Source organism: Haematobia irritans, chromosome 1 (genome assembly GCF_050003625.1).
Source record: "Haematobia irritans isolate KBUSLIRL chromosome 1, ASM5000362v1, whole genome shotgun sequence".
NCBI lineage: Eukaryota > Metazoa > Arthropoda > Insecta > Diptera > Muscidae > Haematobia > Haematobia irritans.
The window spans coordinates 252088116-252105461 of record NC_134397.1 but is presented as its reverse complement, the minus strand read 5'-3'; the positions used below and the strand labels follow the sequence as shown (position 1 = coordinate 252105461).

At 27.9% G+C, this 17346-nt stretch overlaps 1 protein-coding gene across 4 annotated transcripts in view; it reads left to right on the top strand.

The window, feature by feature from the left end:
• The window catches only part of LOC142220253 (uncharacterized), a 346247-nt gene that overhangs the window by 27365 nt on the left and 301536 nt on the right, over positions 1 to 17346 (top strand). The window lies entirely within an intron of this gene.

Below are 17346 nucleotides of genomic sequence, written 5' to 3'. Positions count from 1 at the left end.
CATATTCAAATGTACTGTGGGGTTGCACTTTGTATTTAAAAGAGGTTTAGAAGAGAAGAGATGTGTTTATGTAAGGAGGAGAAGGAGAAGAGATGTGGTGAAATTTAATTGAATCCATACACTGAAAAAAAGAGAAACCACAACGAAAGAAAATGTCTCTTAATTTTAGACATTTTTAACTAAGCTATATTACAAAATAAAACTCAAGAAAATACATTTAACAAAAGTGAATCCAGTGCTAAAGAAAATATAAAATCCAATAGAAAATAATTAATCAAGCTTGAGATCGTAATTATTTTCTATTGGATAAAAGAAGGGTCGAATAAAATCAAAATTTCTAATGAAAATATAAAATAATTTTAGATATTTTTAAGTAAGCTATATTACAAATATAACAACAATAAGTAAATATTTTTCGAAAAACTCAAGAAAATTAATTAAATAATTTTAATAATTGTTAATGAAAAAAATTGAAGCTAGAAAAAGCAAAAAAGTCTTTGGCGATATACGAAGTTTAACATGGACTTATTTGTGAAATTGTTTTTGGGAAATTCTGAACTATTTTGTGGAAAGTACGAATTAAGTAAATGTTTATGCTTAATTTGTGTATACATTTGTTTTTCTTTTTTTTTAAATTTAATTCATGCTTACAAGAAATGAGAAAAGTGAAGGAAAATTTCAGAAATTTTAACTTATATCGATGGGGTTACCCTATGGTGCCTTCCAGACTTGAAACACAAAATGGATTTCATCGACAATATAAGCCAGTTTATTCAATAATAACCTAATGAAAATTGTTGTTGTTATTATAAATAAAATTAAAATTAAATAGTCGGCCCATAGATGAGTCATTTAGAGAACCAGCACTGAGTACGTGCCTCGCTACCTAGACGGACACAGCTCTGGGACAAAAAGTAAGATACCCAGCAAAAAATACTTCAGCAGTAAGAGTTTAGTTGCGCTTTTTGGTATACAATAAAGTAGGCAGTGCATCCATACTGCATGAATCGGTGACAATGACGCAAACGAGTAATCAAACTAGTTTTTTTATCATTCGTTTACGTTATTGCAACCAATTCAAGCAGTATAGATGGATGAAAGGTCGTGCTGTTTTTAATAAAATCTATATCTATATATATATATAAAATTCAAATTATGTTTGTTTATTTGTTTGTTTGTTTGTTTGTTTATTTGTATGTTCCGGGTTGGCGCGAAAACGGCTGAACCGATTCACTTGAAACTTTCAGAGATCGTGGGGGGCACTCATGTGCTGAAAATAGGGTACCTCATTTTTTGACATATGGTCGCGGAGAGGAACCTCCCCTTTGTCCGACTTTTTGAAAATTAGACCAAAGTTGACCGATTTGCACGAAGTTTTCAGGGATAGTAGGGGGTGATCCCTAGACAAAGATTCGCATTTTTTTTTTTCGAAATTTGATCGGGAGGGGGACCTCCCCCTTAAGCGACTTTTTGAAAATAGAGCTTGCTTGAAATCGGAAACGGCTGAACCGACTTATTTGAAATTTTAAGAGAGGGTAAAGGATGATCATGTGGTAGAAATAGGGTAAATCATTTTTATATTTCCGGCCCGGGGTGGTGGGGGGTTACAACCGCCTTGCTCGATTTTTTTAGAATTGGACTTACGTTTTCAGATTTGCTTGAACTCGCAGACGGTTGAACCGAAGGTAAAATATGATCATTTGGTAGAAAAAGGTACTCCCTTTTGTTATATCCGGTCGTGGAGAGGTACCTCCCCCTTGCCCAGCTTTTTGTTAATTTGACTTACGTTCTTCGATTTGCTTAAAATTTTCAGTTAAAGTTGGGGGTGACTATGGAACAGAGATCCGCAACTTCATTTTCTGAAATTGGATCAGGGAAGGGACCCTTTGCCGGAGGGGTACCTCCCCCTTGCCAATCCTTTTTCAAGTTTCGGATTTGCTTGAAGTCGGAAACGGTCAAACAGATTTACTTGAACTTTTCAAGAATGTAAAGGGTGACCATGTGGTGAAAATAGGGTACCTCATTTGTTGGTATCTGGTCGGGGAGGGGTACCTCCCCCTTGCCCGATTTTTTTTGAAAATTGGACATAAGTTCTCCGATTAACTTAAAATTTTTCAGGATGGTAGGGGTGGCCCCTAGAAAAGGAACCACTAATTTATTTTTCGAAATTTAGTCGTGGAGGGGTCTCTCCCCTTTACTCTACTTTTTTTTTAATACAGTACAGTAAAATACAGTGTACAGTACTACTCTTCTCGGGTTTTATTGAAATTTATGCAGTAGTCGTGCAAAATGTTTTTAGGAAACTGTTCTACCTGCTTTTTAAAAACGAAATAGTGCGGACACGCGTATCTTTTGATATTAAAAAAAAAACTATTAAATTGTGGCTTTGTTATTTTACCTTTCATAACTATTACCGATAAAGTAGTCAGTGTGAAATCAGTGTGTAGCAATAATTACCTTCGATTATTACCATTTGCATTCACAACTCTGTAACTCTGTAACTCCTGTAATACATTTTTAAATCATGCCAATGAAGAAACTTTCTATAAAATCGCAGAAACTAAAACAAAGAAGGAATAAAGAGTCGCAAGAAGAGCGTGAGTTGCGTTTAGAAGAAAATAGAAATAGAGCAACAACTTCTAGACAAGCAGAGACAAACCAACAGCATGAAATTCGAATCCTGTCACAAAGATTTCGATCAAGCACATTAGTTGATACCTGATTTTGTGATATTTGGCCGGAAGAGAGGCCGCCCTTTTAGGCTTATAATTTGCTTGACATTTTCTGGGACGTTTACAAAAGATACGCTACATCACTTTTCGATATTTAGTCGGGGAGGAGGTCCTCCTCTAAAACTGCAAAAAAAACAACAATTCTTAAGTTTTCTTGAAATTTACATAGGCAGTGGGGGAAGGTTATGAACGAAGAGGCAACCTTCCTTGCCCCTCATTTGAAGGAAAGATTCAAGAATTTTCAGGGAAGGTTAGGGGTGCTATTTACTACGGTGTTTGTCGATATTGTATCGGGGAAAGTGACGTCCCTTTAAAACAATAGAGCAAAATTTAAACATCTCCGATCTACTTGAAATTTACAGGGACGTGGCAGGAGGTGATTAAATTTATACATGATTTTTAAATTTGTATATGATTTTTCGATATCTGGTTGGGGAAGGGGAAAATTGAAATAAACTTTGTCGATTTACTTCGATAGAATTTATATGGACCATTGAGTAGTTGCGAAATTAATATAGGGTACGTGATAGTCCGATATCTGGTCGGAGTGGAGCGTAGGTGGCGAGAGGGTTCCCTTTAGTTCCTTTTTTTTTCTTAAATTGAAAGTAGAGGTTTGTCCGTAAATGGGAACTCGGTACATAATTTTATGATTTTTGCACAGGCTTCTGCCAGACTTCTTTTTAGTAAAGAGAGGGTTCTCTTTTGACCTTTTTTTTCTTAAGTTGAAAGTAGAGGGCTGTCCGTAAATGGAAACTCGGTACATAATTTTATGATTTTTGCACAGACTTCTGCCAGACTTCTTTTTAGTAAAGAACTTAAATTTACATGAAATTGGCAGCCAACGTAGAGGGTGCATCATTTTCCAACATTTTAGCAAATGTTAATGTGGTAAAAATTTTTACTACTTTTGCTTTTTCCGATTTATTGGATGGGAAACAGTAATTCTTTGTATGTTAATATAATATAGTGCTTAATTTTCAGATATATTGAGGAGAAGGATACCTTTCCTTGACAAACCACACTTAAAATTCACAAGAAATATAGAAGATTGTCCAACTATTTGAATACAGAACATTATTAAAAAAAATTGGAGGAAAGGGTACACACTCTCCCGCCGTATTTGTACCTATATACGAAAAATCAAGTAGTCCGATTTGTTTAAAAGAATTGAAATATTTTCGAATTTGTTTTCAGCACGAAGGATATAGTTGACTAAGTTAACGCAAAATGTTCCTCCAAATACGCTTCGGAAGGCGCAGCGAAGCGGGCCGGGTTACGCTAGTAAAAAATAAAATTAGAAAAATTTTCCATAGAATTAAAACTAACACTAGCTTCACAAATTTTCTATAAAAATGCGATTTTGACAAAATTTTCTAAAGAAATAAAATTTTGACAAAATTTTCTATAAAAAAATATTAAAACATTTTCTGTAGAAATAAAATTCTCTAGAAATAAAATTTTGACTACATTTTCTATAGAAATAAAATTTTGCAAAATTTTCTATAGAAGTAAAATTTTGACAAAATTTTCTGTAAAACTGAAATTTTACAAAAAATTTCTATAAACTAAAATTTTAACAAAATTTTCTATAGAATTATTTTGATAAAATTTTCTACAGAAATAAAATTTTGACCAAATTTTGTATAGAAATAAAATTTTGACAACGTTTTCTATAGAAATAAAATTTTGCAAAATTTTCTATAGAAATAAAATTTTGACAAAATTTTCTGTAAAATTGAAATTTTGCAAAAAAATTTCTATAAACTAAAATTTTGACAAAATTTTCTACAGAAATAAAATTTTGACAAAATTTTCTATAGAAATAAGATTTTGAAAAAATTTTCTATAGAAATACATTTTTGCAAAAATTTTCTATAGAACTAAAATTTTGCACAAAAATTTCAATAAAAAGAAGATTTTGAAAAAAAAAATTTCTATAGAAATAAAATTTTGCAAAAAATTCCTATAGAAATAATTCCTATAGAAATATCAACAATTATCAATTGTAAAATTTTGATAAAATTTTCTATATAATTGAAATTTTAACAAAATTTTCTGTAGAAATAAAATTTTCTGTAGAAAAATTTTAACAAAATTTTCTATAAAAATAAAATTTTACTACAATTTTCTATAGATATAAAATTTTAAAAAAATTTTCTATAGAAATAAAATTTTGTCAAAATTTTCTATAGAAATAAAATTTTGACAAAATTTTCGATAGAAATAAAATTTTGCAAAATTTTCTATATAATTGAAATTTTAACAAAATTTTCTGTAGAGAAATTTTAACAAAATTTTCTATAGAAATACAATTTTGAAAAAAATTCTATAAAAAGAAAATTTTGACAAAAATTTTTATATATATAAAATTTTGACAAATTTTTCGATAAAAAAAAATTGACAAAATTTTCTATAGAAATACAATTTTGAAAAAATTTTTAAAAATAGAATTTTGAAAAAATTTTCTGTAGAAATAAAATTTTGACAAAATTGTTTATAGATATAAAATTTTGACAAAATATTTTAAAGAAATAAAATTTTGAACAATGATTCTATAGAATTAAAATTTTGACAAAATTTTCTATAGAAATAAAATGTTGACAAAATTTCTATAGGAATAAAATTTTGAAAAAAATTTCCATAGAAATAAAACTAACACTAACTTTTTTAATTTTCTATAAAATTACGATTTTGACAATTTTTTCTATAAAAAAAATTAATTTTGATGAAATTTTCTATAAAAATAAAATTTTGACAAATTTGTCTATAGAAATAAAATTTTGATAAAATTTTCTATAGAAATAAAATAAAATTTTGACAAAATTTTCTATACGAATAAAATTGTGAAAAAAATGTTCTATAAAAATAAATTTTTGCAAAATCATTTTTTGCTTTGATTGTTTTTTGAGTGAGAACCGTCTTTCCCAAATATCGTTGTTGATTTAAACAGCTGACGCACGTTTCGTTTTCTGGTGTCACAATGAAATATCTTCAGTTTTCTATAGAAATAAAATTTTGACAAAGTTTTCAATAGTAATAAAATTTTGCAAAAATTTTCTATAGAATTAAAATTTTGGAAAAATTTTCTATAAAAATACAAGTTTGCAAAAAATTTCTATAGAAATAAAATTTTGACAAAATTTTCGATAGAAATAAAATTTTGACAAATTTTTTTATAAATATAAAATTTTGACAAAACTTTCGATAGAAAAAAAAATTTGACAAAACTTTCTATAGTAATACAATTTTGAAAAAATCTTTAGAAATAGAATATTTGAAAAATTTTCTGTATAAATAAAATTTTGACAAAATTGTCTATAGATATATAATTTTGACAAAATTTGCTATATAAATAAAATTTTGACAAAATTTTCTATAGAAATAAAATTTTGACAAAATTTTCTTTAGAAATAAAATTTTGAAAAAAATTTTCCATAGAAATAAAACTAACACTAACTTCAGAAATTTTCTATAAAAATACGATTTTGACAATTGTATCCATAAAAATAAAATTTTGACATTTTGTGTTATAAAAATACAATTTTGATAAAATTTTCTATAGAAATAAAATTTTGATAAAATTTTCTATAAAAATAAAATTTTGACAAAATTTTCTATAGAAATAAAATTTTGATAAAATTTTCTATAGAAATAAACATTTTGAAACATTTTGACAAAATTTTCTATAGAAATAAAATTTGTGACATTTTCTATAGAAATAAAATTTTTGATATCATATTCTATATAAATAAAATTGTGAAAAAAAATGTTCTATAAAAATATATTTTTGAAGAATATTTTATTTGTTAGTTTTTTGTGTGAGAACCGTCGTTCCCAAATATCGTTGTTGATTTAAACAGCTGACGCACGTTTCGTTTTCTTCATGAAATGAAATATCTGCAGTTTGGCCTATAATTTCAATGGGTATACAAATAAGCATAATTTTTGATTTTTTGTTTTCGACAAAATGTCAATAATTTATTAATTCTTACTCTGTTTGTAACCGTGTTGAAATAAAACAAGATAAAATGCCCCATTAAAAATATATAAAAAAGCGTGTTATAAAAAAATGAATTAAAAGAACTTGCTGTGTATTTACAATCAGGAACATCTTTGAAAGTATTTTTAAAATTGTGCTTCCAAATTGGTTTGTTGGGTAATGATGCTTAGGAGTACTTATTCAAAAGAAATGGTTTAGGGTATACATATATTAGGGTCGATCACGTCCGACTTTCTATTTTACTCACTTGTTTCAATAATGATAGTCAAATATCTCACCCTACACCTAGTTAGACCCTAAACCTGCCTTAGGTTAGTTTAGGTTAGGTGGCAGCCCAATGGATTAGGCTCACTTAGACTATTCAGTCCATTGTGATACCACATTGGTGAACTTCTCTCTTATCACTGAGTGCTGCCCGATTCCATTTTAAGCTCAATGACAAGGGACCTCCTTTTTATAGCCGAGTCCGAACGTCGTTCCACATTGCAGTGAAATCACTTTGAGAAGTTTTGAAAGCCTCAGAAATGTCACCAGCATTACTGAGGTGGGATAATCCACCGCTGAAAAACTTTTTGGTGTTCGGTCGAAGCAGGAATCGAACCCACGACCTTGTGTATGCAAGGCGGGCATGCTAACCATTGCACCACGGTGGCTGCCTTATAGACACTTAAGAAATTTTATTAGAAAAACAATTTGGTGACAATGTCAAAATACCAATTCATAGAAAATAATATCGAAATGTGATTTTTATAAGATTTTATGGTTTATGAAATCACCTTAAACAAAATTCTATATAAAAATCAAATCAAAATATTTCAAACATACTTGTGGTAACATTTGTCTTTCTATATTTTATTGCCCCCATCCTCCGTTTCAATATGCATGGGGAATTAATTTCCAATTACATTGCGTCCATAAAAGAAAAGTCATTATAATCTCAATTTTTTTTGATATTTTATTACTGCATCAATCAATATTGACATTTGTAATAAATCGGTGTGTGTGTATGTTTGTCTAATAACCTTTATTTTTTGTTGCTGTTGTTGTTCTTGTTGTATAAATCATCAATAGACCACTGTGTCTTTTGTCTATCATAAAACATTTGTGAGGTCATAACATTTAAACGATTCACTTATATGTCTGTAGCTTTCAGTTTCATTCTCTCGCATGAAATCTATTGTTTTCGTTGATGTACTTATTGTTGTTGTTGCTCCAATAGAGACTTTACGATGATGATGGAGATAAACAATCATATTTGCACAGATATGTACATATATGAATAGCAATACTATAGGCATTGTGTGAGAGTAAACTCATACTTATACACATATATACTCAGCAATAACAACAATAACACATGTCTAGTTAGTATAGAATGGCCAATGGTGTGTATGAATGGTGTATGGATTAATTAGGGTGGTTCGTAACACTCTGAGAAGAAACATGGTAGTCACCTGTGGTTTGCTCGGTCTGGAAACTCGTCTCAGAAAGACAAAATACATGGTTTTTAATACAATTAAATACTCTAAATAAGCACTACAGGGTGGATGATATGAAATGCCGTAAATTAAAGCTTAATATATTTTTTTTAAATTTTGCTTTTCGAAAGCAACAAACGTGGGGAATAACATCAAACTTTAGAACCTGTTTAAATTGGCACGAATAATGGCCTTCCAAGGCCAACAAAGCCATCCCACGCTCCACAAAAACGGTTCGGCAGTGCTGTGACCCATTCCCGGCTTAGCGCCATTTTGAGATAATCGACATTTTGGTATTTTTCTGTCACCTTTACTCTTCAAAATGAGATACTCAGATTTTAGTCATGGTTTCAATCCCAGTTTCGAACAAATACCAAAAAGTTTTTCAGCGGTGGATTATCCCCTTTCAGTAAAGCGGTGGCATTTCTGAGTGTTTCAAAGTTTTTTGAAATGGCTTTACCGCAATGTGGAACGCCGTTCGGACTTGGCTATAAAAGTTCACTTCACATCGAACTGAACATAGAATCGGGCAGCACTCAGTGCTAAAAGAGAACTTCACCACTGTCGTATGACAATTGGCTGAATAGTCTAAGCGAGCCTGAAATATCGGACTGACACTATAACCTAACCTAGTGGCCATTGTGCGGTAGAAAAGAAGAGGCGAAATTCATTTTTAAGATATTTTTGGTTGAAGCGTGCTGAATAAGATGGTACTGAGTCGCCTTGGAATATCCTTGGTTTGAGACCGAAGTGTTTGTATGTCCAAGGCTTTAGTACCGTCTTTACGACATTTGCCGATTTTGATCCCACGATCGATGAATGCGAGAAAGGGATCGACCGTTATGGGAGCCCACACCATTAGCATCAGCGGCGTTTGAGTTCTGGTGGCTATCGGAGGTATAAACTTTCAGCTGACCTCTTTGGTAAGCAAACCCGGTAATTTCTTGCCAAGTGTTTAGCTTAAGGGGAAATTTTTACCATTTCGTCGTGAATTCCGATCAACTCTGGCCTTATCTTTTCGTATAATTTTTGGTGTTGTTACCTTTCTTGTTTTCTCAACCATCTTTTCTATAGAAAATTAAGACAATAAACCTTTTCTATAGAAAATAAAGTTTTGCAATAATTTTCTATAGAAATAAAATGTTGCAAAAATTTTATAGAAATAAAATTTTGCAAGAACTTTCTATAGAATTAAACATTTTTGCAAAAATTTTCTATTGAAAAAAACATTTTTGCAAAACTTTTCTATAAAAATAAAATTTTGACAAATTTTTCTACAGAAATAAAATTGCGACTAATTTTTCTATAGAAATAAAATTTTGACAAAATTTTCTACAAAAATTGTGACAAATTTTTCTATAGAAATATTTTTCTGCAAAAAAAAAATCCATTAAAAATAAAATATAGATAAAATTTTCTTCAGAAATAAAATTTTGTCAAAATTTTCTACAGAAATAAAATTTCACAAACTTTTCTATAAAAATAAAATTTAGACAAAATTTTCTGCGGAAATACAATTTTGACAAAACTTTCGATAGAAATAAATTTTTTCGCAAAAAAATCTATAAAAATAAAATTTAGATAAAATTTTCTACAAGAATGAAATTTTGACAAAATTTTCTACAGAAATAAAATTTCACAACATATTCTATAGAAATAAAATTTTGCTAACCTTTTTTATAGAAAACAAATTTTGTAAAAACTTTCTACCGAAATAAAATTTTGCAAACATTTTCTATAGAAATAAAATTTTACAAAACTTATAGAAGTAAAATTTGTTAAAAAATTTTTCAATAAAAATAAAAATTTGACAAAATTTTCTACAGAAATAAAATTTTGACAAATTTTTCTACAGAAATAAAATTTTGACACATTTTTCAAAATAAATATATTTTTTTTTTAGAAAAAAAAAAACTATAAAAATAAAATTTTGACAAAATTTTCTACAAAAAGAAATTTCGACAAAATATTCTAAAAATTTAAAGTAAAACTATTCTTTGAAAAAAAAACAAAAAAAAATTTTTGTCTACAGAAATAAAATTGTGACAAATTTTTCTATAGAAATTTTTTTTTTTGCAAAAAAATCTATAAAAATAGAATATAGATAAAATTTTCTTCAGGAATAAAATTTTGTCAAAATTTTCTACAGAAATAAAATTTCACAGCATTTTCTATAGAAATAAAATTTTGACAAAATTTTCTGCAGAAATAAAATTTTGACAAAACTTTCGATAGAAATAAATTTTTTTGCAAAAAAATCTATAAAAATAAAATTATATAAAATTTTCTACAAGAATGAAATTTTGACAAAATTTTCTACAGAAATAAAATTTCACAACATATTCTATAGAAAAAAAATTTTGACAACATTTTCCATGGAAATAAAGTTTTGCAATAATTTTCTATAGAAATAAAATTTTGCAAACATTTTTTATAGAAAACAAATTTTGTGAAAACTTTCTACCGAAATAAAATTTTGCAAACATTTTTTATAGAAACCAAATTTTGTAAAAACTTTCTACCGAAATAAAATTTTGCAAACATTTTCTATAGAAATAAAATTTTACTAAACTTATAGATGTATAAGTGTAATTTTGACAAAATTTCACAACATATTCTATAGAAATAAAATTTTGCAAACATTTTTTATAGAAAACAAATTTTGTAAAAACTTTCTACCGAAATAAAATTTTGCAAACATTTTCTATAGAAATAAAATTTTACAAAACTTATAGAAGTAAAATTTGTTAAAAAGTTTTTCAATAAAAATAAAAATTTGACAAAATTTTCTACAGAAATAAAATTTTGACAAATTTTTCAAAAGAAATAATTAAAAAAAAATTCTCCAAAAATAAAATTTTGACAAAATTTTCTACAAAAAGAAATTTCGACAAAGTATTTTAAAAATTTAAAATAAAACAATTCTTTGCAAAGAAAAAAAAACTAAAAAAATTTGATCAATAACTTCAAAAGGTTTTTTTATAATTTGATATATTTTTGGTATAATTTTGGTACGAGTAGTAATCGTAGATGCAACAATGCATCTAAGGATCAATGTTTTGAGAAACAATAGACTCCTTCACATTTAAATACTGGAGGGCTCTAACGATAATCACTTGTGGTCTCTTTAAAAATTGCTTTAAAATTTTCCATATGAATTTATTTGTTAATTGAAGTTTTAAATTGTCAACAACTGATGATTGGTTGTAGTGGACATATGTTAGATGATTATAATGACATCTATTGACAAAATAGGAAAAGTCTCGGGGGACTACCTTAATTGAATTTGAAAATAAAAACAATTATATGTCTAATTAATTCGACTAATTCTTTAATTAATCAAAAAAAAAAATTCATTTTACTAAAATCGATTAAATTTTTAATATTGTGACTTAATTTTTTAATCGATTTCGGTGCTTGATATTATGAAGCAATTTTATAATTTTAATTAAAAATTGGATACATTTCATGTTTGATATATTTGCCTCGTACCTTTTCACCTTTTCACTTTAGTTTTAATAATAAATAATAATAGAAAACTATTCACCCTTATAACCAAATCCCGCCTCTGTTTGTATTTAGTGTGTGTGTAAGTGTGCGCCACACATGAGGTTCATAAATTCAAGTACCTCAAGCAATTTTATAGTTGATGCTTTTGGTTTGGTAGGCCTGATTGCCAGCAGGGTATAAATGTTAGTGAATGTTAGTACAAGAGGTTGTTCATGAAATGGAAAATTTATTTAATACTCATTTAATGGGACCTTTGTTCATTTGTTTTGTTTTGTTTTCTCGGTACACATTGTAAATGGCCAAATGTTTATGTCATTTCCTTGATGTTCTTGTGTAACGGTGATGGGTGATGGTATTTCTTGAGAATCTCTCACACACTCTTAGGCAAACCTACTACTAGGAGAGATGAGAGGAAGATATGTATATGAATGTTAGGCTGCAAGAAACCACAAGAAAAACAAAAATAATGCCAGGAAATAACGAAATAAATAATAATAAGAATGCCGTAGTCAATCAAGATGGTGGCAGAGGGGTGTAGTTGATCAAAGAGCATTCTAAGAGGCAATCTTATGTTTTGAAATTGAGAGCGAACAAATGTCAAAGTGTAAAGGGCTATGAGAAGAAATTGCTTTTTCTGCATTTTTTTTTTCAAAGCAAATGGGCCCAAGAAAAAACGTTAAAATGTAATATGATCAATAATTATTAGCTATAAATTTGCATTCTTATTTTCTATTTTTTTTCTATGGTTTTTGGGATTTTTTTTTCGGCTCAAACGGCAAATAAAGGGTGATTTGTTAAGAGCTTGATAACTTTTTTTAAAAAAAAAACGCATAAAATTTGCAAAATCTCATCGGTTCTTTATTTGAAACGTTAGATTGGTCCATGGCATTTACTTTTTGAAGATAATTTCATTTAAATGTTGACCGAGGCTGCGTCTTAGGTGGTCCATTCGGAAAGTCCAATTTTGGGCAACTTTTTCGAGCATTTCGGCCGGAATAGCCCGAATTTCTTCGGAAATGTTGTCTTCCAAAGCTGGAATAGTTGCTGGCTTATTTCTGTAGACTTTAGACTTGACGTAGCCCCACAAAAAATAGTCTAAAGGCGTCAAATCGCATGATCTTGGTGGCCAACTTACCGGTCCATTTCTTGAGATGAATTGTTCTCCGAAGTTTTCCCTCAAAATGGCCATAGAATCGCGAGCTGTGTGGCATGTAGCGCCATCTTGTTGAAACCACATGTCAACCAAGTTCAGTTCTTCCATTTTTGGCAACAAAAAGTTTGTTAGCATCGAACGATAGCGATCGCCATTCACCGTAACGTTGCGTCCAACAGCATCTTTGAAAAAATACGGTCCAATGATTCCACCAGCGTACAAACCACACCAAACAGTGCATTTTTCGGGATGCATGGGCAGTTCTTGAACGGCTTCTGGTTGCTCTTCACTCCAAATGCGGCAATTTTGCTTATTTACGTAGCCATTCAACCAGAAATGAGCCTCATCGCTGAACAAAATTTGTCGATAAAAAAGCGGATTTTCTGCCACTGATTTTGGTAATAAAATTCAATGATTTGCAAGCGTTGCTCGTTAGTAAGTCTATTCATGATGAAATGTCAAAGCATACTGAGCATCTTTCTCTTTCACACCATGTCTGAAATCCCACGTGATCTGTCAAATACTAATGCATGAAAATCCTAACCTCAAAAGAATCACCCTTTATTTGTATTATGATCAATAATTATTAGCTTTAAAGTTGCATTCTTATTTTCTATTACAATTTTTTTTCTATGGTTTTTGGGATTTTTTTTCGGCTCAAACGGCAAATACATATAAGAGTAACATTGACGCAAACCGTCAATGTGTCTCTAATGACGAAAGATCTCTAGTTCATACGTTTTGCAATCACAAAAGCCTGCACAACGTTGCTACTTCAGTAGTATTTAGTGTATGTGTCAAGATATTGGTGTACAAAATAAGAGGACAATTAGTAACTGTACCCGAAGGCAAACTGAGCAAATTAAAGAGTGTTTGTATTTTTATTTCACAAATGCATTACTCCTAAACAGTGTGACCATTTTAGTATTATGCAGCAGCTAAACTAAACATTTAATTTTTGTAAAAATGCTAAATTAATTAATTTTTTAGATTTTTTTCAATTATTAATTTAGTATTTTTGGCATTTTTCGTAACCCTCAGTTTAGGCTAATAATCGTCTTATGCAGAAAAAATCCATAGTTAAAGTAACGCAAAATTTAACTTATTGCTATTGCAAAAACATTATTTGTTTGTAGTTAAATTTTATTTTTTTTTCGAAATTTTCCACAGCCCAATGAAATTTTCCTTTTGGTAATAATGTATCAAACATTTTATGAACTAAACGTGTGTATAAAGATCAATAAAAGTATACATAAGTTCAATATGAAGTAAAGAAGAAGAAAATTTTCGTACCAATCCCCAAAAAATAGTAAAAATGAACTACTGTGTGGCTAAAAAGTCGATAATTTGGCGGCAATGATTTTCTTCATTACTTTTAGTTCATTTTAATTTTGTGAACTTCAGTTGAAAAGTACAACAGAACAATAATTTTTTCTTGGTTTTAACAACGTTTTTGTGGATAGAAACCAGTTTACTTTTTTTTCGGTGTAGATGCCCCTTTAGCGATGTCCATCGGTCTTTCACCATTTTCTAGATTTCAAATTTCACGCAAATTGGATGAAAACTACGGTTTCTAGAAGCCCAAGAGGTAAAATCGGGAGATCGGTCTATATGGGGGCTATATCAAAACATGGTCCTATAATCACCATTTTCGACACATCCCTTTATTTTCCTAGAATACCTCTAGATTTCCAATTTCAGGAAAATTGGGTAAAAACTACGGATTATAGAAGCCCAAGAGGTAAAATCGGGAGATCGGTTTATATGGGAGCTATATAAAAACCTGGACAGATATTGCCCATCTTCGAACATGGCCTGCGTGCAGACAAAAGACGATTCTGTGCCAAATTTCAGGACGATATCTCCATTCTTGAAGACTGTAGCGTTATTACAACAGACAGGCGGACGGCCAGACGGACATGCTTATATCGTCTTAGAATTTCTCCCTGATCAAGAAAATATATAATGTATATTGTCGGAAAACGATATTTCGATATCGATATAACTATAGCGATATTTTCAAATGGTTAATTTTTTACATATTTCTCAATTACTTTTTTATTACCATTTTCTTCAGCCTTTTACTTCTTACTTTAAATTTTTGGTCTTTCACTGTTTGGTGTACTTGCTCTCAGTGTTGCCCGTAGTGGAGATTTTTCCCCGAATTGGGGATATTTTTTCGTGAATGGGGACGAAATTTCTCAGTTGGGGATTTGGTGGGGAATTTCCATAAATTTGAGGATTTTTGCGGGGATTTTTTATTTCTATAGAAAATTTTGTCAAAATTTTATTTCTATAGAAAATTTTGTCAAAATTTTATTTCCATAGAAAATTTTGTCACAATTTTATTTCTATGGAAAATTTTGTCAAAATTTTATTTCTATAGAAAATTTTGTATATTGTTTTTCTATAGACAATTTTTTTCAATTTTTTTTTCTATAGAAAATTTTGTCAAAATTTTATTTCTAGAGAAAATTTTGCCAAAATTTTATTTCTAGAGAAAATTTTGTCATAATTTTATTTCTAGAGAAAATTTTGTCAAAATTTTATTTCTATAGACAATTTTGTCAAAATTTTATTTCTATAGCAAATTTTATAAATTGTTTTTCTACAGACAATTTTTTTCAAATTTTTTTTCTATAGAAAATTTTGTCAAAATTTTATTTCCATACAAAATTTTGTCAAAATTTTATTTCTATAGAAAATGTTGTCAAAATTTAGTTCTATAGAAAATTTTGTAAATTTTTTTCTATAGACAATTTTTTCAAAAATTTTTTTTTCTATAGACAATTTTGTCGAAATTTTATTTCCATAGAAAATTTTCTCAAAATTTTATTTCTAAAGAAAATTTTCTCAAAATTTTATTTCTATAGAAAATTTTGTCAAAATTTTATTTCTATAGAAAATTTTGTCAACATTTTATTTCCATAGAAAATTTTCTCAAAATTTTATTTCTAAAGAAAGTTTTCTCAAAATTTTATTTCTATAGCAAATTTTGTTAAAATTTTATTTCTATAGACAATTTTGTCAAATTTTTGTTTCTATAGAAAATTTTGTCAAAATTTTGTTTCTATAGAAAATTTTGTCAAAATTTTATTTCTATAAAAATTTTGTTAAAATTTTACTTCCCTAGAAAATTTTTTCAAAATTTAATTTATATAGAAAATTTTGTCAAAATTTTATTTCTATAGAAAATTTTGTAAATATTTTTCTACAGAAAATTTTTTCAAAACTTTTTTCTATAGAAAATTTTGTCGAAATTTTATTTCCATAGACAATTTTCTCAAAATTTTATTTCTGAAGAAAGTTTTCTCAACATTTTATTTCAATAGAAAATTTGTCAAAATTTTATTTCTATAGAAAATTTTGTCAAAATTTTATTTCTATAGAAAATTTTGTAGAAATTTTATTTCTATAGAAAATTTTGTCAAAATTTTATTTCTAGAGAAAATTTTTTCAAAATTTTATTTCTATAGAAAATTTTGTCAAAATTTTATTTTTATAGAAATTTTTTTCTGTAGAAAATTTTGTCAAAATTTTATCAAAATTTTATTTCTATAGAAAATTTTGTCAACATTTTATTTGTATAGAGAATTTTGTCAAAATTTTATTTCTATTGAAAATGGAGACGAAATTTCTGAGTTGGGGTCTTGGGGATTTGGTGGAGAATTTCCATAAATGTTGGAATTTTTGTGGGAATTTTTGATTTCTATAGAAAATTTTGCCAGAATTTTATGCCTGTAGAAAATTTTGTCAAAATTTTTTCTATATAGAAAAATTTGTCAAAAGTTTTCTCTATATAGAAAATCTTGTCAAAATTTTATTTTTATAGAAAATTTTGTCAAAGTTTTTTCTATATAGAAAATTTTGTCAAAAGTTTTTTCTGTATAGAAAATCTTGCCAACATTTTATTTCTATAGAAAATTTTGTCAAAATTTTATTTCTATAGACAATTTTGTCAAAATTTTATTTCTATAGAAAATTTTGTCAAAATTGTATTTCTATAGAAAATTTTGTCAAAATGTTATTTCTATAGAAAATTTCGTCAAAATTTTATTTCCATAGAAAATTTCGCCAGAATTTTATTTCTATAAAAATTTTGTTAAAATTTAATTCCATAGAAAATTTTGTAAAAATTTTATTTCTATAGAAAATTTCGTAAATTGTTTTTCTATAGACAATTTCACTTTTTTTCTATAGAAATTATGTCAAAATTTTATTTCTAGAGAAAATTTTGTCAAAATTTTATTTCTATAGAAAATTTTGTCAAAATTTTATTTCTAGAGAAAATTTTGTCGAAATTTTATTTCTATAGAAAATTTTGTTAAATTTTTTTTTTCCATAGAAAATTTGTTCAAAATTTTATTTCTATAGAAAATTTAGTCAACATTTTTTTTCTATAGAAAATCTTGTAAATTTTTTTTTTCTATAGACAATTTTGTCAAAATTTTATTTCTATAAAAAGTTTGTTAA